General features: G+C 43.5%; 2 pseudogenes; both read left to right on the top strand.

Annotated features, from left to right (window-relative positions):
- The first annotated feature begins 1,909 nt into the window (after positions 1-1,909).
- LOC125082841 (spermatogenesis-associated protein 31D3-like) lies at positions 1,910-3,010 on the top strand (annotated as a pseudogene).
- Positions 3,011-18,969: 15,959 nt separating this feature from the next.
- On the top strand, positions 18,970-22,706 carry LOC125082842 (spermatogenesis-associated protein 31D1-like; annotated as a pseudogene).
- The last annotated feature ends 1,484 nt before the right edge of the window (positions 22,707-24,190 follow it).

The raw sequence follows: 24,190 nt of genomic DNA, 5'->3' as shown, positions 1-24,190 counted from the left end.
CCAAGTAATATATGAATTGTACATGGAACAAACAGAAAATTTCATAAGTTTCATAAATGACGAAAAGGACTAGGAAAATAGGATGGTAGACCTGAAGGACCTAGGAGGGTTGGAGGGTCTTCTGAGCTAGTGGGTGGGAGAGGGGCTGTGGACACACCTTTTTTATCAACTGTCACCTCCCCCACCCTCAGAAAATCTCTGTGACAGTGCTCTGTGATGTAAGCCTGGGGAGGATAGATATTCAGTGTGTGCACATTATAGGCTGTCTTGTGATTCAGTCTAGGGAGTTTGAAGACTGGAATGTTCTCTCATTTCTGAATAGCAATACAAACCATGTCTGAACTTTGGCTCAAGATGCTTGGAGATTGATCCCAACTTCACCTTCCTGTGTGGGTTGGGATTGCTCCTTCTGTTCCTGTGCTACCTGGTGAGGATTCCATTTCCAACATGGGAAACCAACCCACCCAAAGGTAAGGAATCCTGGGGGAAGCCCTCAACACAAATTGTTACAGTTTCTATTTCTATCCCAAATTTTATTCTTTTTTTTTTAAAGAGATTTATTTAAGAGAAAGCAAGAGAGCACAAGTGGGGTAGAGGGGCAGAGGGAGAGCTAAGCAGGGAGTGCAATGTGGGGCTAGATCCCAAGACCCTGGAATCCTGACCTGAGCCCAAGGCAGACACTTAACCAACTGAGCCATCCAGGACCCTAATCCCAGGTTTTAAAAGGAGTTTTGTAGAGTGGGAGAAACACTTAAACGGAAAGTCTTAAGAGAAGAGACATTCACTTCCTCTAGAAAAGAGGCCTGGCAGGGGTAAGGGTTAAGAAAGGACTAAGGTTTCTACTTGAAACTACAGTCTATCTGGGTATGGTGGTGGTCCTTGGATAAAATCCCAAACCAGGGAATCTATAGTCTTGGATTGGGTAATTTTGAGAGGATGCGGTCTGTGCAAGAAACAAAGTTTCCTAGCACTTGATCCTATCGAGTCACATTCCCATGTCCAGCATCACTCGATCAAAGCCTTCCTTCATGCTGGGCTGATCAGGAGAACACTGCTCAGCCTCTGAGAAGACAGTGGGGTCTGGGCTATGAACCTAGGATACAGGGTCTTACCTGAGGCAGCACAGATGTGACTGTTAGGGCTTCATTTTCTATGTCCTCATTGAACAAAGAACTTCTGACTGGGAATACCAAGTGGGGACCTACCAGAGAAAGTCGTTCCAGGGTTTTTCAAAGAAGTAAATATTGACAACATTTTATCACCTTAAAAACTGAAAAAAGCAAGGAACACAAAGTTCTATTAAAGTTCTAGAATTCTTGGATAAAGAATGTTTCCATTTCCGAGAGAATAATAAGACATGGGTCCCACCCCCCTCATTCTTTTCATTTTTCTTCTAGCGTCAGGGCAGAGCCAAGAGAGGAGGAAAGGTGGGACTCTGGAAGGTAAGGTTCTGCCTATTCACCCTGAGCTCTCCAAGGCTGATCCTTGCTGTCCTCTCCAAGAGGGCCCAGTCCATGAACTCTGAGGATGCCAGCCTCTAGATACATTCCCTCTCAGAAAACAGAGGCCTCAGAGGAGAGGCTCATGGAAATGCAGCCAGAGTGCAAAACCCTTCTCAGATTCCCTGCTCTGACCATTACGAGCATGAAGCAGTGATGGATCTGGACAATGAGTGCTGCCCAATAGGTGGCCGTGAGAGATGACAAGAATCAGAACTTCTGTCTCCTGACTTTGTGAAAACTCTGTGACAATCATGGATACTCAGGAGTCTTCCCTGACCTCTCTGCTTCACAGTGGTGGTCTGATCATCACATGGGATAATTTACATGAAGGTACTTATACAAGGAAGCAAGATTACTAACCAGTTTCACATCATTGCCATTTCCCTCAACTATTGATTATTGGGGCTTTCAGAGTCCAACATCCCAAGGCTGTCCCATAAGGGGAATCCTGTATTAATACCTATGTTTCTACTTTCACTATATAACTCATTCTCCTGTTTCCCCAGATGACAGATGGTACCAACGGGAAGTGGAGGAGACCCGAAGCTGATCTCTGTTTAAGAAGGTGACCAGTCTTTCCCCTCTATCCTGTTGCCTCTTAGGGCACAGTTTATGCAATTGCAGGATTCACTGAAGTCTGTCCATAGCCATGGGAGGGGATTGTCTTAGGAACAGATATTGGGGTGAAGGCTGTTGAGTACACTGTCAAGTCATAGAAGTGGGGCATTGTGAAGGGGCATCAGGCTTCAGGTAGCCCCTCCCTTGGTCAGGACTGCATGGCCTCCTCCCCTTGTTCTGGTCCTGGCTGCAGTTTGTACCTCCTGTCTCCTGCAGCTCCCTTGGCCAGCATCATGATACCATCCACTTTCATCAACTGTTATGTCCAGACCCCTCCTGTGAGGTATGTAACAGCACAACTGCTGAGATCAAGTGGCTGCTGTTCCAGCAGGCTCTGGAAGATTCTACTCCCTTGGCTTCCACAGCTCCTGTGACTTCTTCATTTTTCACTCTCTTCCCTGACTTCTCAGCAGTCCCTTCAAGAGAACTAATACCAGCTTTGCTGCCTGAGCCTTCCCCACCACCTGGCTCCCAACTTCTCATGTAACCCAGTGATCCCCATGGCTGATTTCATTCCAACCTCACCACCGGGTGATTCTTTGCCACCAGAGCCCTTTCCTCCCTTGGATTCCAAATTCCAATGGACCCATTTCCCAGCCAAGGCCCCTGCCTTTCCACCTCCTGTCCCACCACATCATGCCCATTCAGTGGACCGTAGTGTCCAAACAGAGACAGTGTCTCTAAATACCATCTTCTCTCTGGACCCTACCCTTTCCCAAGATGTCAGCCCCTTACCGGAGTAAGGGGAATCCCAGAGGGTGAATCCCACTGAGACCTTTGCTCATCATCACTAATGACCAACCCGGTCTGCTTCACTACCGCCAGACTGCAATTTAACTGTGACTCAATCTAAACCGATTTCCATCTAAAGGAAGCCTGTTCCAAAGAGCTCACCCCACAGAGCTCTGGTGGGTTGTCTAGTTATGTCCCAGCATCATAGGCATTGACCCCTCCAGCTTGTCAATTTTAGACCTCCCTCGGTGGCAAACTCATGCCAAAGACTTCTTCCCTTCAACCCTGGCTCCACCGTGCTTCCATCAAGAGTTTCTGGCCCTCCATTCTTCAGAGGCTTCTTCCAAGGGAAGACCCTGAAGCCAACCTTGTAGAGCCTGGTAACTTCTCACTTCTCAGCCCTGATGCCCTGGCACTTCTAGAGAAACAAGTCCTAAAGAGGTGTGACTTCCTCAGGTGGAAGGAAACAAAGGGTTCCTTTCCAAACAAATAATTGTTGATATGCATGATTTGGCAATCCTCCCTCCCTTTCTGGAGGCAGCAAAGACCACAATCAAAGGACTGCATATGCAGGCAGCAGTGCCCATGTCCTACAACCTTGGAGGAGGGCCATTCACAGCAAACCCCCATCCAGTTCTTCTGGGGTCTCCAAACTCCTGCATAGCGAGTCCTTCTTTCTGCTGCTGATAGCCTCAGATAACATCTCAAATGCCTCCCCAGAGCAGGAATCCCCAGTAGTTTCCCCATCTGCTCCTCCATCCTTGCCTGAGAACCTGCCTCAACTCCTGCCTCAACCCCAGCCCCAAACCATCCCTCATGTCCAGCCCCAGGCCCACCTTCAATCCCCACTCCCAATCCTGCCATCTGGTCCTACCTGACATCAGATCTGTGGAATGTGTTTTCACAGACCTCAGAATGAATCCGAGACGTCTCAACGTCAACAGAAATGCAACATCTGGAATGGAACGTGTGTAAGAAGGTACAGAAAACGTGTGTCGGATTACCCACTGTAGTCCAAAGATCCCAGGAGGACTACTGTCCTTTAGCTCCTAACCCTTGTCTCAGCCACAAGGCCACCAAGGCCAAGATTGTAATCTCTGTCCCTCCTGGACATTTTCCTCTGAATGAAGAGCTTCAGAGAAAACTAGAGAGTCACTTTCAAAAGAGGCTCACCCAACACCGGGGGGGCCTGCCCCACAGGATGTATGAGTCTCTCACACTGATGTGTGGTCCGAGTACTCTTCCACAGCTACCTGAGTCTCAGTGCCATCGTGGACACTCTGGGATCTCCATAAGAGTCAGATCAGATGGAATATGTCAAAAAGTGTGTATGTGGAGGAGGCAGAAATTCTTCTGCTAGAGGACAGTGACCTGCAAATACAATGATACCTGTATAAGGATCAGGGACACAACCTAGAGAATGACAAAAAGATGATCTGCTGAGTGGTCTAGTTGGCTCTTCAGATAATGATATGGGGATGATTCTGAGAAGAACTTAGGAGCCCATCAGTGAACAACTCCATGGTGTCTGTGGAGACTATGGGTCAGAGACAACTGAAAATGCCCTGAAGATACATTTATGCAGAAAGTCCGGAGGAAATCAGTGAGGGTCAGTTTGCTTGGGAATGTGCATAATTCATGGCATACTATGAAGGAGACATCACCTCTTTCTGAGAAGTTTGCCAGACTGAAATAAACAGAGAAGTTTGCCACCATCAGAGGTTGAGGACTACTCCCTGAATACCTTCCAGGAGCTTCCCTTTGTTGAACCTAGTGCAGAACAGAAGAGCTGGAAGCCCATATTAAAAGGTTTAATAAGAGGGTACTTGGGGCCTTCCCCCTAGGGTCCTTGAATCCATACAGCTCTTTAAATTGAAAAGAGTCCATATACTCCCTTGATGGAAGCTTGAAATCTCTCCATGGAGACAAAGCAGGAACAGCAAATTCAGCTTCCATCCTGGATTATCGTCTCCCTGCCACCTCAACTGTGAGCAAGGAAGAAGAGAATTCTGAGGCAATCACCCTCTAATATCAGCCATCAGTTTGCAGAGGATGTTCCAAAAACTAAGGATGGCAGCTAGACTCTTACATCTGTCAGACATGACACCATAGGCAACAGATGGCCCCCAAGGCAGCCTACAAGGCAACATGCATTCAGACGTGAGCCAAAGGGTAAGACTGCAAGTTCCGGTGGTAGAAGCGGAGGGCAACAAGGCAAAGATGAAGAATCCAGAACCTGTTGGGCCCAAAGAGCCCAGGGAGATATTCAGAACCAAGGAATTTCATACACATCAATCACATCCTAGCATCTTGACAACCAACAAGACAGTTAGCTCCCAAATTATACAGGGGAATGAGCATCAAGTCAAAACCACCATCCCACCAAACATACCAATTCCACAAGATCCTTAAATCATTGAATCTCAAAGAACAACTCTTGCATGAGTTAAAGCTTATGCTGGAGGATGGGGAGCATAGCCAGGCCCAAGCCCAATACACTGTCCTGCCCCCGCCTCAGATCATTTGACTTATAAGGCCTCACTGACTCAGGGTGTCTCACGCGGGAACACGAGAACTTCCCAGGTGCTGCATGTCCATCCAGAGGACACAGGAATTACTATGGAACAATAGCAGGAGTCCTAGGTCCCTAAGCATGTCATAAGGAAGTGCCAGAATAAGAATCCCCCACCTGCTGCAAAGATCATGAGGCCTCCGGGTTCCAAGGCACAAGAGCTTGGTGGAGGGGATGCAGGACTGGGAACATCCCAACTGAGAACGAACAGGTTCCCTGCTGAAGATGTGGCATCGAAGAACGGGTTCCTTACTCAGGATTCGGTATGGAATTTAAAGCTGGGAAGCCAGCCTTCCCAGACCCTATCACAGAAGGGTCAGCTGCCTCCGAAAGCCTTTCACAGAAGGCTCAGCCTCCTCCTGAAAGCCTTTCAGTAAAAAAAAAAGAAGGATTTTTTGCAATGGCTTACTTCTGGGATAAAATGCAAAAGGCAGAAAACTCCAGCAGAAGTGCAGTCCCCTATCCATCTGTGGAAAGCAGAGGCCTACTTAAAGCGGGGCTGCCTTTACCAGGATGCCTAAAGCTCAGAAAATGATGACAGCTATGGGAAGATCCAAGAGAAGAGAATGGGGCGTCGGCGTGCATAGGCAGCACCTGCCCCTCAGCAGCCCATTCCCTCCCCAACCAGTTTTGGCAAAACTCAGCAGAAAGCACAGTGCAGGCACAGGCACAGCCGATCCCAGGGTATCCTTTCAACTATGGGGTTCCCGCCCATAAGGAGACAAATACCAGGTCCTGCCAGCAAGAAGCTGTCTTTGCTGGCCAAGGCCTTACTGGAAGTAACAGGGGCTCAGAAACAAGGACAGACAGCCCCAGAAAGTTGTGGCATTTGAGGACCAGCTACCGCATCAGAAGTATCCCCTCTCCATGCCACACAGGAAGCCTGTGCCCCACCCAAAAGCCACCTGCGGGCATTAGGCTGCCCAGTGGCCTCTGGCCACTCTCATGACTCCTGAAGGCATTGTGTGTAGAGATGGGTCTCTACTATTTAGACAGAAAACGTCTCCAGAATTTCCAGTGAGAGGTTTTGGAGGGCATTTCCTACCCCAAATAATCCCTTGTGAGGAATAAATATTTCTCTAATAAAGTGATGTCTGTTCTGTGTACTGTCTTGGGAGCATGGGTTTTGGGGAACTCAGTTCAGCTGTTACTGATTGCTTCCTTTGGCTTCTAAAAGATGACCAATCTCCTGGACCTCTTGGGAAATATGTGTCATGTGCCCCCAAAAGCCCCCAAAAGCCCATTCCCTCTCTGATGAAGTTTGAGGAGATGGGCTCTCTCTCCTGTCCCATGGCTTAGCCTTACTGAAAATGTATAGTAGCTCACACTTCTCCCCTCGTTGAATGTTTTACACCCTTTACAGCAAGTCGTATATATCTGAGGAGGATCAAAGACAGGTATAGTTTTCAGAAAATAATGATTAAGCCACTGTTGTTTCTTCACTGTTATTGTGTTACAGTAGCTTAATCATTACTTAGAAGTCAGTGATCAGAGGGTCCCACAGGTGGGTGAACTCTGAATGGGGGTGTTTTGGGGGGGGGGAGGTGTTGTCTGGATTGATCTTAGGCTGGTTGGGGTAGGGTTGAACAATAGCCTAGATGCTGCTTAAGAATCTGTCCTGTGAGTCACGTTAAACTTGACACTGAGGTTTCCAGTGGAAGTGCTTCCCTTCCGTGGGTGTTTCTTCAGGCTGCTGGACTGAGGATGTTTTTGCAGAACAAAAGCATCACTTAGCTGTTAGTGGTAGGACTGTTGACAAAGCAGCTACCACCATCCAGGATAAGACACCTTTGAAGAAATGAAAAGGTAAAAGAGGGACCTTGCTGGTGGAACAACGTTTATGTCTAATCGTCCCCTTCTCAGGACCCTGTCCCACTCCCCTCCTTCCTCAGTCTGATCCAGGCACCACCACTTTGAGGCAGACTGGAATCTGGCACAGCCTACTGATGCTTTATACCAAAAAGGCATGGTTCTGTTCCTTGAGTATGCAAGCAATACCTGCAGGCTGTCAGGCATGGCATCCCCTTTGGGGGAAGGTGATCTTGGTGCCTGCCTTCCATCCACACTCGATGACAATACATAAGATTCGGCCTTTACTATGGCTAGGATGGCGGTATGCCACCTTCAATATTCATGGCCTTAGAGGAGCCATGGTAGCTCTTCCCCAGAAGACTTGTAACTTATGAACCAGAGGTGAGTTCTAGACTGTGTACCAGGATACAGATGTTTGGGGGCTTACCATGGAACTCCATGGAATGCTTTTTTTTTGGGGGGGGGCAAGACGACACACATTTCCACACTTACAATAGGGCTCTGGAGGGAAGACAACTCCACCTCAGACTGGGACTCAAAATGGGTGAGTGTGCTAGAGAACACCTGAGGTAGTCTTCTGGACAGTCTCAGGACTGCTCAGTGCTAAAACAAAAAGCCTGATGTCCATGACCTCTCTCACTACCACACTTGTAGATTCTTGTCCAGGTTGTCATTGACCCTACACTATCTGAATGTTGGGGTCACAGAAAGAATGCAGATTTGATGCTGTGGAGGCCCTGAGGGGGACAATAGGTGGTATGGGGCCCCGGGCAGGGAACTTGAAGAGGTGGTGAGGGGGTACAGGCAGCTCTAACATCTATGCAGACAGACCAGCCAATACCCCAGCCTGCCGGTTCCTACATAATCTCATCTTAGAGTCCGTTATGGAAAATTCAGTGCACTTCCCGCCACCCAGAGAGCTTATTACTGGCAATACTTCTGCCATCAGGAATACTATAGTCTGACATTCTGTCTCTCTGCCTCATGCCCCTGTCCTTCCAGCTTATATGTCCCTGTTAATTTTTCTGCTCCACATCATACTTTCCACTTCTTGCCTATCCAGCAAGGCCTTATTCTTCCTTTCCTCACTGATGGTTTGTCGGGTAACCAATATGTAAAAAGCACCAGTCCAGCATAAGAAAGAGTCCATGGTACTCCAACAGCATTATCTGGTGACATGTGGTAGCAGTTGTCATGAGCACAGCACAGTATAGAGTTGTATACCTGACACTAATGTGATATTGCATCAACCATTCTTCAATTAAAATAAATAAATAAATAAAACAGGCTCCAGTACAAGTGAACGACCCTATCTAATCCCCTTCAGTCTTCCTGTCTGGCAAAATCTTGTCTCTCTGCCTTTTTTAGAAAAGCCTTTCTGTATGTAACTGATTATTGTTGGGTTAAATCTCCCATGTCAAAACTGAGTCTACTCACAACTGAGTCTACTGATGCCACATAAAATTCAGCCCTGGCACTACCTGGAAGTCATTCATTCACTCCACAAACACTTATCCAAGACTTACTAACTTGAACAAAATAAATGGATTTAGATCACTATTTCTTAGTACATTCTCTCCTCAGTGTTCTCAGTTCTAATTTCTTTTTAAAATCATTTGAGAGAGAGCAGGAGCACAATTGGGGGGACTGGCAGAGGTAGAGGGAGAAGCAGGCTTCCTTGCTTGGCAATCCCAAGGACACCAGGGTCATCACCTGAACCGAAGGCAGATTTTAACTGACTGAGACACCCAGGTGGCCCTCAGATCTATTTCAAATTTCCTTTACTTTCCTCAAACTTAGGCCATCTTCACCACAGCTCACAGAGGAGCAAGAAAGTAGTGATGGAGCTTCTCACAAAACAACATAAAACAAACAAAATCCTTCCCCAAAAATCTCCCCATTCTTCATTTTCCTCTTCCTTCCTTTTATATGGAAAGAGGCTTCCTTCCCTATCTCAAAGGAAATATACTTTCTGAATGTCTTTATTGAGAGAGAGATAACTTCTAGTCTTGAACGACTGACCTACCCTTGCCAGGTCTCCTTCTGACCCCTCCTCCCTGTCCTTATGAGGCACCTAACTTTTTTTTTTTTTTAATGGTTTTTACCACAGAAATGTTTAAGCTTGTCGAAGGGCACACAGAACAATATAACTTTCCACATATCCACCACCCAACTTGCACTATTATCATTGGGCGGGTGTGATACACTGTGATTAAAGTGCAAAAGCCCCTTTAAAACACCTAGCCATCCATCTCTGAGACATATGCTATGTGTCCACGTCAAAGCTCTCACATTTCTTTGATATTTATCACCTGTGCAACACACTTATTCACAACAGGTGTACACAGCATTGGTGACAAACAGGCACTGGGCTTTAGTGCCTTTGGCAATCAGTTCTGCTCTGCCTTATAGTCAACCCTGAGGAGCCATTTGAGTGAATTCCTCAACCCCACACAAGAAGTAATCTTACGGAGCAAATTCAGAGCAGAATTTCACTGTCCCTTAGTCAGTAACTGTAATATGCAAAAATATAGAAGAACACTGTATATGTTGTTAAAGGCTTGACACTAAGTGTTTTCAATATTTAGAAAAAAATTTGTCCTGTTACTTTTCAAATAAACTACTGTGTTTCGCATTAAATGAAGTAGATCAAACACGCCCCTCTCTCCAAAATGGCATTTAAAGTAAAAGATTAGATGAAAACTCAATATCATTAAACATCAGAAAAATGCAAATCGAAATGAATATTTGCCAAAATTTCACACCCACAAGGATGGCTAAAATCAGAATACAAATGTGTTGGGAATGTGGAGAAATTAGAACCCCCATGCAATGTTGGTGAGAATGAAAAATGGTACAGCTATTTTAGAAAACAGTGTGGCAGTTGCTCAAAATGTTAGACATAGAGTTAACATAGGACCCAGCAGTTCCACGTCTTGGTATATACTCACGAGAAATGAAAACATAGGTCTACACAAAAACTTGTAAACAAATGTTCGTAGCTATCTTACTAAAAGGTGAAAAGATGGAAACAATTCAAACATCTGTCAACTGAGAAATGGGTAAATAAAATATAACATATCCCCATGATATAATATTTTTTGGAATAAAAAAGACCAATCCATGCCACAACAGGGATGAATCTTGAAAACATTAAATGAAAGAAGCCAGTCACTAATGACCATATGATTCCATTCACATGCAATGTCCAGAATAGAAAAATCTAGAAGCAGAAAGTAGTACATCTTAGAGCTGGAGGGAGGAGGGGAGAGGAGAGAAATAGCAAAAGGTTGCAGATTTGTTTCTCTTAAGTCATGACAATGTTTTAAAATTGACTGTGGTGATGCATATACTGAAAATCAAAGAATTATACATGTTAAATGAGTGAATTTTATGGTATGTGAATTGTATTTCAATAAAGTGTTAAAACAAATGATTTAAAAATAAATGCTTAAAGATGAGAATAAAGGGAGCATAAAGCCCAAAGGTTGTCAACACATTTCTAGAAGATGGAAATCTGGTGGAGGACTGGTAACTGACTAGGAGAGCAAACATAGTAACATAGTGCTGGCAAATCAATTCACACTGCAAAACCCAGGAGAGGAGCAACCTGGTGGCACTAGAGAAAAAGGATATTAGGTGTTCCATGTTAGTAAGCAATGTTGATGTTGAATTTTGTTCTTTGTTGTTTGTTTTATATTGCATATAATTTCTAAATCCTTTTTTTTTTGAGTGGGGGTGATCTTTGCCAATTTTGTAAAACCTTGTTGAAATGTTAGCATGTTTCAAATGTGCAGAGAAGATCCCACGTTTCTTGCATTGGACAGAACTTGAGACAACTGTTTTCAAGTTGGCATTGCACACAACTGGGGTTGGGGTATGGTGGAGGCAGTAGCTTCTGGAATCAAAGCCAGAAATCTCAAAGGTTGGGTTAAATTCATTTTTAAAATGTATTTGAAAATAAAGTTGTGGAAAAGTTGCCTAGATGGAAAGCCATAGATGGTAAAGCCATATACCCTTTATCCAGACTAACCTACTAAGACTTTGACCTGTTTACAATCTCTCTCTCCTTTTCTCTTTCCCCTTCTCTACATATAGGAAGACACATATATGTATATGAAAATTATGCATACATTCTTGAATATTTGAGAATACATGTCATGCATCACACACTCACACACTTTCTCCCTGAATATTTCATAGTGTATTTCTTATGAAAAAGAATATTCTCTGACAGCACAGTTATCTCCTTTGGTAAATTTCACATTGATGTAAAACTTCTAACTGTTCTCCCACTCAAATTCCATTTTTATCAATTTATCAAGTAATGTCCTTGAATGTGTGTGTGCGTGTGTGTGTGTGTGTGTGTATAAACCTCCTTACAGGATTTAGTCTAGAATCACATACTCCATCCAGTTGCTGTGTATCTTTAGTTTCCTTTAATCAGGATCAGTTTCTCAGCCTCTTTTAGAACAAGGCCAGGTTTGAAAAATCAATTCGTTGTGCCATATTTATAACCCCTTCTCACCTGGAAATTTTTTGGGTGGAGCTTATCTTGCTCAGACTTTAAAGGATGTTTTTATAGTTGTGAGTCCTAGGCCTATTTAAAAACAATTCCAGAAATTCAAAGATATGTGGAGGGATTTTCTTAATGGACATATGTCCTGCAGTCAAGGGAGGGTATGTGAAGTGGGGCGGGCTAGAAGTGTACTTTCCTTTGGGAGGGACAATGGTGAACTGTGGACGCAGGTTAAGAGAGGAAAAGAAGGCTGTCATTACTGGCAAACCCTCATCATAGGGAGGGAAAGGATTGCTGTCTAGGGCCAAGACTGATTCATCAGCGAGGATATGTAGGCAAGTCAAGGAAATGATACAGGGCTTAATTTCAATAGTTTATAATCTAATAATGAAGCCATAAGGGTCCTGACTATTAAATGACTAGGTAGCATGGGGAAAGAAATAAATACATATAACCATCAAAAAATAGCATTATCATTTCACATTGGTAGAGATGACAATAAGGTATTTTGGTGAAAAGGTAGAAGCTATGTGGGAAAAACAGTTTTCATGGAAGAAATAAACATAGGTGTCATTCAAAAAACCAAAATGTATTGCTAGGTATAGTTACAGTTGTGCTCATTAGTCATTATGCTAGAGGAGCCCACTTCCTAAATCAAGGTGAGTTTGGTCTGCTGTGATGCAGCACACTCGCTCTGTAAAATAAAGGAATCTTTAAAAATGTTGGGGGCGAAGGGGACTTGACAGAGAGGGAAGAGGGAGCAGCAGGGAGAGACACTATATGTGTGGAAGAGAGCCTGTAGGCCGTGAATTGCCTAAGAGGGATTTGGAGAAATGAAAGAATTACTAAAAGTTTTTAGTTGTTTGCCTCAGTTCCATGGGTTTGTGTGCCTTTGTCTCCCTCTTTGTCATGCTTTCTGTTCCTTGGTACAGGCTATTCTGCTTTCTCGTGCTTTTTAGTGAACTTTTGAATACTTTTTGGTATTCAATACTTTTGGATACTTTTGAGGAGCTATGGGGGTGGGGCTGCTGCTGAGTCTATTTCTGGCTTCATACAGGGAAAAATTCATGAGGGAGAGCTGCAGCTGAAGGCAGAGTACATCTTGAGGGTGTAAATCCCAGGGTAGAGCAAACCTTCAGATTTCAGAGATGAATTGATGTCCAAAGTGAGATCACCAAGTAGTGAGAAGGGTCTCAGGTAATATCAGGGACAGGGGACTGAGAACATTTCACTAAGGCAAATATATGATATGTGACTAGGTGGAGCAGGAAGGTAGGCTGGAGGCATCTAACAGGCCAGGAAGGATGGACATATCTGCTGGGCTGGATAGTGTGGGAAGTGTTGCATGTGAGTTTCTCTCTCCTGCTGTCCCCTCCCCAGCACTGAGGAACCTTTGGTGTCTGTACTAAAGCCCTGTGATGTGGGCCTGGAACTCTAGTCTAGCACATGGATTCTCCATGCCCAGCTGCCTGAGGCAGGAGTGCACTTGCAATGATGTGAATCATCTTTGTCTGAGAAGCCTTACTGCACCATGGCTGAACTCCAATTACACTTGCTCAGTCTTCCCATCCTTGCCTTCCTGGGTCGGGTGAGGCCTTCCGCTGGTGCTGTGCTACTGAAAGAGGAAGTTGTTTACCAGTATTTTGGAAACAGAGATGTCAATCAGGTAATAAAGTCCCTCAGAGATACTAAATCCTTCTTTCCAAATAGATGAATTCAAAACAACTTCCAAATGATGCTTTTGCTGAATCTTACAAATTTTAAGTCGTTTATTTTTATTCTATTTTATTTTATTTTATGAGTCTATGCTCAGTGTAGAGCCCAAGACAGGGCTTGAACTCATGACCCTGAGATCAAGACCTGAGCTGAGACTAAGAGCCAGATGCTTAACCGATTGAGCCACCTAAGCCCCTTCAGTTGTATTTTAATTTTCCTTTGGTTTAAAATATTTCTTCTCTTTTGAGTCTCCTTTCTTGGCCTGTGTATTAGTAGGTGTCATTTAACCTAATCGAAACATTGGGATTTCCAGTTATCTTTCTGTATTGATTTCTAGTTTAAGTCTACTATGCTCTGAAAACATACTTTGTGTGATTTCTATTTTATATCTGTTAAGGTGTTTTATGGCCCTGAATAGTCCACCTAGGGAATGTTCCATGTGAGCTTGAGAAGTATGTGTATTCTGTGGTTGGATGAGGTATTCTATAAATGTCAAAAGAGCAAGTTGATTGATGATGTTGTTTGGGTCAACTATATCTTTACTGGTTTTCTGCCTGCTGAATCTGCCCATTTCTGATAAGGACTGTTGAAATCTCCAACAATAACAGTGGATTCATCCATTTTTTCTTGCAGTTATACCAGTTTTTGCCTCACCTATTTTGACACTATGTTGTTACATGTGTACCTGTTAAGGAGTGTTCTGTCTTCTTGGAGAATGGTCCTCTTTGTTGTTACGTAATGCTCCGCTTTACCCCTGATAATTTTCCTTGTTGTGAAGTTTCATTGTCCAAAATAATAGAATTACTCCTATTTTCTTTTTGTTAATGTTAGCATTGTACATTTTTCTCTGTCTCTTTGTTTTTAATCTATCTGTGTCATTATATTTAAAGTGAGTATTTTATAAAACAATAATTAGGTCTTGTTTTTTTCCCAGTGTGCTCCAACAGTCTCCTCTTTTAATTGGTGAATTTAGACTACTTCCATTTAGTGATTTTATTTCTTTTTTTAAGATTTTATTTATTTATTTGACAGAGAGAGGGAGCACAAATTGGCAGAGCAGCAGTAGATGACAGGGAGAAGCAAGCTCTTTGCTGAGCCGGGAGCCCCATACAGGGCTCAATCCCAGGACCTTTAAATCACGACATGTGCAGAAGGCAGCCGCTTAACCTACTGAAACACCCAGGTGCTCCAAGTGATTTTTAAATATAGTAGAATTAATATCTCTACCTTGTCCGTGCTGTTTGCTATTCATTATACCTATCCTTCCCCTTTTTCTGCCTTTTCTGATTTTGAAAAAGCATTATATGTAATTCTATTTTCTTACTTTTGTTAGTCGATCAATTATTCTGTTTAAAATATTTTAGTGATTGTCCTAGAGTTTGTAATATATATTTACAACTACTCTAAGTCCACTTTCATATGTTATATCACTTAATAGATAGTGCAGGAGTGTCCAATTCCTCCTGTCCCTTGTACCACTGATGACATTCATTTCACTTATCCATATGCTATAATCACCCAACACACTATCATTATTATTATTAGGTCAATTGAGAATAAGATGAATGAAAGTTTTATTTATCCTCATTCATTCCTTCTCTTCCTTTCCTTTATGTAGATCTGAGTTATTTTCTTTCTTGACAAAGAACTTCTTTTAACATTTATGCAGGGCAGGTCTGTTGCTAATGAACTCCCTGTTTTTATATGTCTAAGTTTTTATTTTTTACTTTTGCAGGATAATATCACTAGATATAAAATTTTGGATTGGTGGTTTTTTCTTCCAACACTTAACATTTCACTCCAATCTCTTACTTTCATGGTTTATGATAATAAGTCATAATTCTTATGTTTTTTCCCTCTAGAGGTTGGGTTTTTATTTACCTCAGGATTATTTCAAAATTTTATATTTTGTTTTCATACAGTTTGAATATGATATGTCCAGGTATAGACTTTTTAATATTTCCCTGCTTGGTGTACTCTGAACTTCTAAAATGTATCGCTAACCTGTTTTTAGTCTTGGAAACTCCTTGGCCATTATTACTTCAAACATTTTTTTCTGTTCTTTCTTCTTCTACATATCTATTATATAGTTTGAAACACAAGTTCTTGGATATTCTAGATTTTAGCATTAAGAATATTCTTTTCCTCTTTGTATTTCAGTTTGGAAAGTTTCTACTGACATTTATGCAGACTCACATATTCTTTCCTTGACTTTATGCAACCTACAGAGGAGTTAATCAAAGGCATTCTTCATTTGTCATACTGCTTTTGTTTTCTAACATTTCCTTTTGATTCTTTCATAGAATTTCCTCTCCTGGCTTCCATGATCATCTGCTTTTTTATACTGTCTACCTTTTCAAGTAGAGCCCTTAACAGAATAATCATGGTTATTTTAGCTTCTACGTATGAGAATTCTGAAATATGTCATATCTGAATGTACATCTGATGCTTGGTTTGTCTTATCAGTTTGCTTTTCCCTGCCTTTTAGCATGCCTTGTAATTTTTCTTTGAAAGCCAAGCATGATGAATTGGGTAATGGGAACTGAAATAAAGAGACCTTTAATGTGAAGTCTTATGCTAATCTGGTTAGGTGTTGGCATGTCTTTAATATTTAGTGTAGCTATACATATTAGAGGTTGCAGTTTCCTCTAGTGTCCTTGTTTTTGTCTCCCTAGGGTCTTTAGGTTTCCCTACATCTCCCTAAATAAAACCTATACCTTGCAGCTCTTTTTAGCTATGATCCTGTTCCTACACCAGAGCTGTCAATACTGTAGTAAGGTGTCAGGGGAGGGGAGATGATTAATCATTCATCTTTTAATGGCCTTATGTTCCTGGATTGTGATGTTCACTAGTATTTCAGAGATTATTGTTTTGTTTTCTTACACTCTATAGATGAGAGAGGAGAGCTAGAGGGGACTTCTGTAGTTGGGTAATTTACCTTCTCCCATGGAGCATAAAGCTTTGGTAGGGTTTTCCCCACTGAGTAGACTTCTGTTATGGAAAACTCTCTGGGAAAATTTAACAATGTTTTCAAAATGGGTTACCTTTCTCCTTTCTCTCAGACACTACACTCCCCTGCCAGAAACAAGAGCATTCTTTTTTTTTTTTTTTGGTAGCTCTTTACTATGAGAATCAGGTTGTGTTCCTGGTAATATAACCCATACATAAATGGGAGGCTCCCATTAGATTGTGACCCCAGGAGTTTCTAACTTTCAGGCTAGCCCATATTCATCCTCCAGCAATTTGTCAAAGTGTCTGTTTAAGTGTTCCTACTAGGAGAGCAGTGTTGAGCCCCAGTGCCTTCTGTTTCAGGTAAGCGAATCTTAGGCATGATTTTCTGCACTGACACTCTTGGAAGATTTGAGGTAGTGTTTGCCACTATGGTTCCAAGAAATGTCATTGATTTTTAGTCCGTTCAGCATTTTGCTTCTTTCACAGACTGAAGTGATGACTCCCAGGCTTTTAGATCTGGAGCCAGAAGTTGCCCTTCAGAGAATTACTCTTTATTCCTGTCCCTCTTCCCATACTTCTCAATGAGTTTGGTAGGGTCAGAGAAACACCTAAAATGGGAAGTCTAAGGAAAGAATAGACATTAACTCCTCTAGGAAAAGAGATCTAACAGGGTGAAGGAATAAGGAAGAGCTAAGGTTTCTACTTGAAACTCTCAGTCTATTTGGGTATGGTGGTGGGTCTTGGGTAAAATCCCACACACAGGAATTCTGCAGTTCTGGATTGGGTTATTTGGAGAGAATGAAGACTGTGTAAGAAAATAAGTTTTCCCAGGTCTTGATTATGAGTCACATTCCCATGTCAAGCATCACTCAAGCCTGCTTCACGTTGGGCTGATCAGGAGAATACAGTGCTGAGCCTCTGAGAAGAGACTGGGGTCTGAGCTATATACTAGGATATGGGTCTACCTAAGGCAGCACAGATGTGACTCTCAGGATTTAGTTTGGGAACTTCTGACTGAGAATATCAAGTGTGCATCTCCCAGACAACATCCTCCTTTGGTTTTCAAAGTAAATATTGAAAATATTTTATCACCTTAAAAGTTGGAAAAGCAAGGAACACAAAGTTCTATAAAGTCCTGGTATTCTTGGATAAAGAATGTTTCCATTTCTGAGAAGAGTGAGAGATGAGTCCCCACCACTCATTCTTTTCTTTTTGTTCTAGCAGCAGGGAAGAGCCAAGAGAAGGAAAGGTAGGACTCTGAAAGTTAAGGTTCTGCCTATTCCACCTGAGCTCTCCTAGGCTGACCCTTCCTGTCCTTTCCATGAGGGTTCAGGTCCATAATCTCTGAGGATGCCAGCTGCCAGATACATTCCCTCTCAGAAAAGAGAGGCCTCAGAGGAGAGGCTCATGGAAACGCAGTCAGAGTGCAAAACCCTCCTCAGATTCCCTGCTCTGACCATGTCTGAGCACGAAGAATGATGGATCGGTCAATGGGTGCTGTGTAATAGGTGGCCATGTGAGACATTTAGAGTCAGAACTTTGGAAGTTCTGAGACTTTCTGAAAGACCTGTGACATCATGGATACTCAACCTCTTCCTTGAGGTAACCATTGACCTATCCACATAAGGTGGTTTTCAGTATCACATGGGATAGATAATACATACAAAAGCCCCTTGTGAATGATTAAATAACGTAAGTCTTATTATTACCATTTACCATGCGACCTTGTATCCTAATTCTTGGAGCTCTCCAAGTCCAATCTACCAAGGATATATTTAAAGGACACTCTATTCAGCCTCTTATAAGATCTCTTGCTTCTATCTTCACCATTCTCCTGATTTCCCAGAGTGGAGAACTTGTCAGAAGGAGGGGAGGCAAGAAAGGGGCTTTCTCTACTGTAAAGGTGAGTAAACATTACCTTCTTTCCTGTACCCCTCTTTAAGCAGAGTCTATGTATTTCTAGGGCTTCAAGGAAGCCTGAATTGAGATGGGATGGAAAATACTCAGAGTTAGAATTTGAAAGTCCTGGGGATGTTGGTGAGTGGGGGCTACCTTTGCCAGACCAGCAAGGGTCACATATGTTTGTTCTGGTCCTGGTTTCAGTTTTGTACCTCCTGTCTCCCACAGCCCCCTAGGCTGGCGTCATGACACCATCCACTTTCATCAACTGTTATGTCCAGACCCCTTCTGTGGGGTGTGTAACAGCACAACTGCTGAGGTGAATTGGCTGCTGTTCCCAGAGGCCCTGGAAGATGCTACTCCTTCTCTGATCCCCTTGGTTTTACAGCTCCTGTGACTCACTCATCATTCACTTCATCTCCTGACTTCTCTACAGTTGCTCCAGGAGACCTAATACCAGCCTCTCTGTCTGAACCTTTCCCCCAAACCCCCTCCATCTTCTCACCTAACTCAATGACCCCTTCAGCTGACTTTTTCTTATTCTCTCCCCTGGGCACTCCCTGTCACTAGAACCAAAAACCTAGGATTCTTTATTTCCAGGGAACCACTCCATACTTCTACCCCTTCTTTAACTTCTTTCCTACCATATGATGCTCAGACAAACAGAGGCCACTTTACCTCTGAATACCGTCTCTGCTCTTGACCCCACCATTTCACAGGGTATCAACCTCTTACCAAATCTGTCTCAGACAAGGAATCCCACTGATTCATATGCTTGTTATCATGCACCACCAATGCCATCTGTTTCACCACTGCCAGATTGCTATTTAACTATGATTCAATCTAAATCGATTTCCATCTCATTGAAACCTGTTCCTGAGAAGTCATCTCCAGGTAGCCCTGGTGAGTTGTCTACTTATGTCCCCACAATCAGAGGTAGTGACTGTTCAAACCCATCAGCTTCAGAATTCTCCTATTGACAGACCCATGCCAAGAATACATTCCTTTCCTCCCCACATTATCACACTCTGATTTTTAGCAAGAGCAGGTTTACCTCCATCAACTAGAAACCTATCTCAGGAGAGACTCTGCTACTAAGCACAAGGAGGCCAGTGGAATTTCTTTCCCTGGCCTTAACTCTCAGGCCCTCTTGGAGAGAAAAATGAAGATGAGAATGGATTTCCAGATGTTAAAGAAGAAAGTAAAAGAGGAGGGGCCATTTTCCAAACAAATGTAGTCAGAGTACCAGTGGACATCTTTAGGGAATTTGTTGCATCTGATTGATGTACAGGTCACCACAGCCCCCAAAACTGGCTGGAATATTGAAGGCAAACCAGAGCAGTTCTCTATCAACAGCTCCTCTATGTCAAGGCTTTGGCAGAAATCTTGCATCAGAAATACAGCCAGCTCTTCTGGAGTCTTCCTTCTTTGCACAGTGAGTTTAGTAGCCACTCTCCTGTTTTCTAGTAGTACTTCTCCACTAGAGTCTCACTTTGTCTTATTCAATGGAACTGATAATACTCTGACATCAAAATGCAAGCGTCTCCACCACTTCCTCATTCCCAAATATTTCCTTTCCATTTCCTCTCCCTATTGTACACCCCAATCCTTGCCTCAACCTCTGTCCCCTTCCCAGCCCCCACCTTTCACTCAGGTGAACACCCACGCCCATATGTCCTCGAGCTTCCAACCTTCCGTTGGTTTGCTGGCCATCCCATGCCTATCTACAGGTCTCCATCCTTCCTGGCCATTTTCCTAGCATTTGTGAACCCCAGGAGACACTTGAGTTACACAGCCCAAGGGTGGTAATCCCATGCTGGTCCCTCCATGACTGTGGAAATCTAGAGTACCTAGTAGTGATGGAGCCACAGCTTAAATCATCAGAACTCTCTCAGCAAAAAGGCAGACAAGTTCACTCACAATTCTCTGAGTTTCAGGGCCATAGTAACAAGGATCTAGCAAAGACTGAATTGCATCTCCCTGGAAGGTTCCATGAGGGTCCAAACAAAATTCCAGCTAAGGCAGGATATGAGGAGGAATCTTGTTATATCCTAGAGAAGAGTTCAGAAGACAGCCCACAATGGTCTCAGAATGCTACCTGATGAAGGTCTGAGGGCTGCCTTGGAGACAAGTAACTGTATGTGTCATTCAAGGAATCACTCAGGGAATGGATTATTAAATGTCTCAAGGAAGGACACAGACCAGAATCAAATGAAAAGTATTCTTAGTTTACATATGAGCAAGAAGTTTGGCAGATCACTGTGGGTAGGATTCCTATAGGTGTGTGTTATTCATGGCTGGCTGATGACAATACATTGCCTTTCTCTGGGAGTTCCCAGACTACTACAGAAGACACAGATTCTAAAAAGACAATGGTGGGTAGGGTTTACTGCCAGGGCACCACTCTAGAGCATTCTTTTCTTGATCCCAGTACACGACAGGTGCTAGAGGCCCATATTATTAGATTTCGCATGAGTCAGAGGGGGGTCTACCCCTCAGAGGTCTTGAATCTATAAAATTCTATAAGTGGAGAGAAGCCAAAACATGGCCTCTCCTCCAATTTGACTTTCCCTCCTCAGCCATGCATATATTTCTGGGGTGGATTCCAAAGCTGACTTTTTTAAACCCATTGAGGGAAGCTCTAAACCTTATTTGGGAAACAAGGTGAGAAAAATAAAGTCAGTCCCCACTGTGGATCATCCTCTTCCCGCTATGTCATCTGTGATCAGTGAAGGAAAGGGGGGCCTGAAGGCATCTGACACTGACCATAAGACTGCAGAGTGTATCCAGATAGCTGAGTGGGGCAGCCAGACTTTTCAGCCCCTTACACACAGCATCAGAGCTCAAGTGCGACCCAGTGAGACTGTACGAGACAACACACTGTGGCCCAGAGGTACCCACAAGGCAAGCTGGTGCTGGACATGAGTCCATGCCTGAGAATGTGAGTTCCAGTAAAAAAGTAGAAATGGAATAGGGCAAAGTGATGGTGGAGAAGAATTTAGAACATTTTTCCATGTCCAACCTGTCCAGGGATATATTTGACACCAAGGAGCTCTGTACCCTTCAACCCCAATCTTGGGACACCTGGACAACCAGTGAGTTGGGAAGCTCCAAGATGATAAATGTCAACATGAGCAAGGTAGAAACTTCCCTGACCATGGAACACCCCTCACCAAATATACTGGTTCCCCAAGATTCTTAACTATCAGACCTGAAAAGACAGATCCTGAGTGAGTGAAAGTTTAAACTGGAGAGTGAGGAGCATAACCAGGCTCAAGGATGTCCCACTGACATGCCTCTTACTTCAGATAGCTTGACTTCCAAGGCTTCCCTGACTCAGTCCCAGAGTGTGTGCAGGGGGACATGGAAGCATCCCAGGTGCTGCACGTCCAACTGAAGGACAGCACAATTAGCACGGAACAGCAGGAGTCCTTGGACTCGAAGCTGGCCTTCTGTAAGGGCCAGCCTACGAATTTTCGTAAAGTAAAAGTGCAAAGAAAGTGAGACCTCAGGACCCAAAGCAAGAAAATGCAGAAGTGAGGACTCATGAGTAGGACCTCTGCAGGCAGAGAGGAGAGACTCCATCTTGAGGACAGAACATTAGAGAGTGCTTCCTCAACTCTGTCACAGAATGAACAGTTTCCTCTTGAAAGTTACTTCAGAAAAAAATGAGGGAATTTTCAAGAGGAAACTGTTGTGGATAAATTCCAAGAAAAATATCACATGGCATCAAGAATGTCCCCCTCAAAAAGCTAAGTTCATGTCCACCTTACTGCAGGACCAAGACCCAGTTGAAAGTGTAGCTGCTTTTGGGAGTGATCAGCCTCCTGAAGCTCACAAGCTCACTTCCTTTGGGAATGTCCTAGAAGAGAAGCTGACACATATGTACGGATCTGAGGCCTCAGAGTTAAGTCAGCAGCAGGAGGAACTACAGGTCTGACAAGAGACCTCCCTCCACTCTGACCCACAACAAAAGAAACCGTCAAGTTTCACGTACTGCAGCCAAGAAGCTGCTTGTGCTAACCAGAACCGTCTTACAAGTGTCAGACAACAGCGATGGGGTCAGACATCCCCAGAAAGCTGAAGCCTTCAAGGATCAACTTTAAGCCAGGGTCAACCCCCTTCTTCTCTGCCCTCTGGGGAGTCTGTGCCTCATCCAAACTTCACCTGTGTGCATCAAGTATGCCAGGTCCTTTGGGCCACCAGGGGTGACCCTGACAAAAGTACTGTGTTTAGCGATTTGACTCTTCTACTCAAGCAGAAAATGCTTCTCCAGCACTTCCAGGGAGAAAAATTTCTCTAAGGAAATCATTCAGTCCTTATTGAGAAAGCTTCACAATTTTCATGACAATATATCCTTTGATGAGAACAACCTTCAGCACAACCAAGATATTAATCCTCCTCAATAAATGTTTCTTCTAATAAAGAGTTTCTTCTGTGTGCTGCACTGGGACTGGGGCTGGGGCTTGTGCTCAGGGAAAGGAAGCAGTGCGTTCAACTCTTCGTAGTTAACGCTTTGGCTTCTACAAGTGCACCAGTCCCTTGACAAAGCCTGACAGTGGCCTTCTCAGTTTTATCCTGGGGTCCTTTATTTGGTTCTGCTCTGATGTCCTGTATTTAAAACATTTACATTTTGGGGGTGCCTGGGTGGCTCAGTGGGTTAAGCCTCTGCCATCGGCTCAAGTTATGATCTCTAGGTCCTGGGATCGAGCCCCACATCGGCCTCTCTGCTCAGCAGGGAACCTGCTTCCTCCTCTTTCTCTCTGCCTGCCTTTCTGCCTACTTGTGATCTCTGTCAAATAAATAAATAAAATCTTTAAATAAATATTTACTTTTTTTTTCATAAAAACTGTAATGTACTTACTCTGAAAACCTTCAGGCCTTTACAAATAGTGAAAAAAACACTTGAAGTCTAGAACTTGATTTAAACTCTCTTTCACCTGCTCCCAAACTATTTGTCGCGTAGGATACTATGTCAGCTAGGCCTCACCTCCTGGAGGCTACTCAGGCCAGATGATACTATTTCAACATATGAATATACGGGATAGTCTTTGAGCATGAAGACAGTGCCCTCAGGGATATTGCCAGGGACATTGTCCTATATGATGCCTGCCCTTCGAGACATGCAACATTTTACCCAAGGTTACAGTAGTTGAGGGGTACCTTAATTATCTATTGCTGTCTAATGGATATTCCAAAATTTAGTGGGTCAAAAATACATACTTATTATCTCAAGGCTTTTGTGGGCCAGAAATTTGGGTGAGGGCTACCTGGATTCTCTCCTTCAAGGTTGCATTTAAGATGTCAGCTGATGCTACTACATTCTCATCTGGAGGCTTGATGGGGAAGGACCAACTCCTGTATTCATTCACATAGTTGCTGGCGGGATGCAGTTCTTCAAAGTCTGTTGGAATGAGATCCTCAGTACCTTGCTGGTTCTTGGCAGGATCTGGCTGGTTCCTTGTCATGTGGGCTTCCCCAGCATGGCAGCTTACTTCATCAAAGCAAGGAGAGAGTTTCCAAACAAGATAGAAGTTACAATATTTTGGAAATCAGTAATGGAAATGACATCCTATTACCTTTCCTTTATTCTATCACTCAGAGGCAAATCACTAAGTCCAGCCTATGCTTAAGGGGAGGAATAATTACATAAGGGTGTGAACATCAGAAGTGGGGATGATTGGAATCTTCTCAGAAGTCTTCCTAATGCAAGGGTTTCTTCTTGGACAACTTCTTCAGTTTGCTGGCGCAAAAGTCTCCAAACATGCCAAGTGGATCTTTGTCCTCACTCATGTCCAAGTCATCAAGGCCAAAATTGTTTAATGGCTAAACAAAGTGGCACCTGGTAAGTAACCATCAAAGAGATTG

Source organism: Lutra lutra, chromosome 13 (genome assembly GCF_902655055.1).
Source record: "Lutra lutra chromosome 13, mLutLut1.2, whole genome shotgun sequence".
Lineage (NCBI taxonomy): Eukaryota > Metazoa > Chordata > Mammalia > Carnivora > Mustelidae > Lutra > Lutra lutra.
This window is presented reverse-complemented; position numbering and strand designations above follow the sequence as displayed.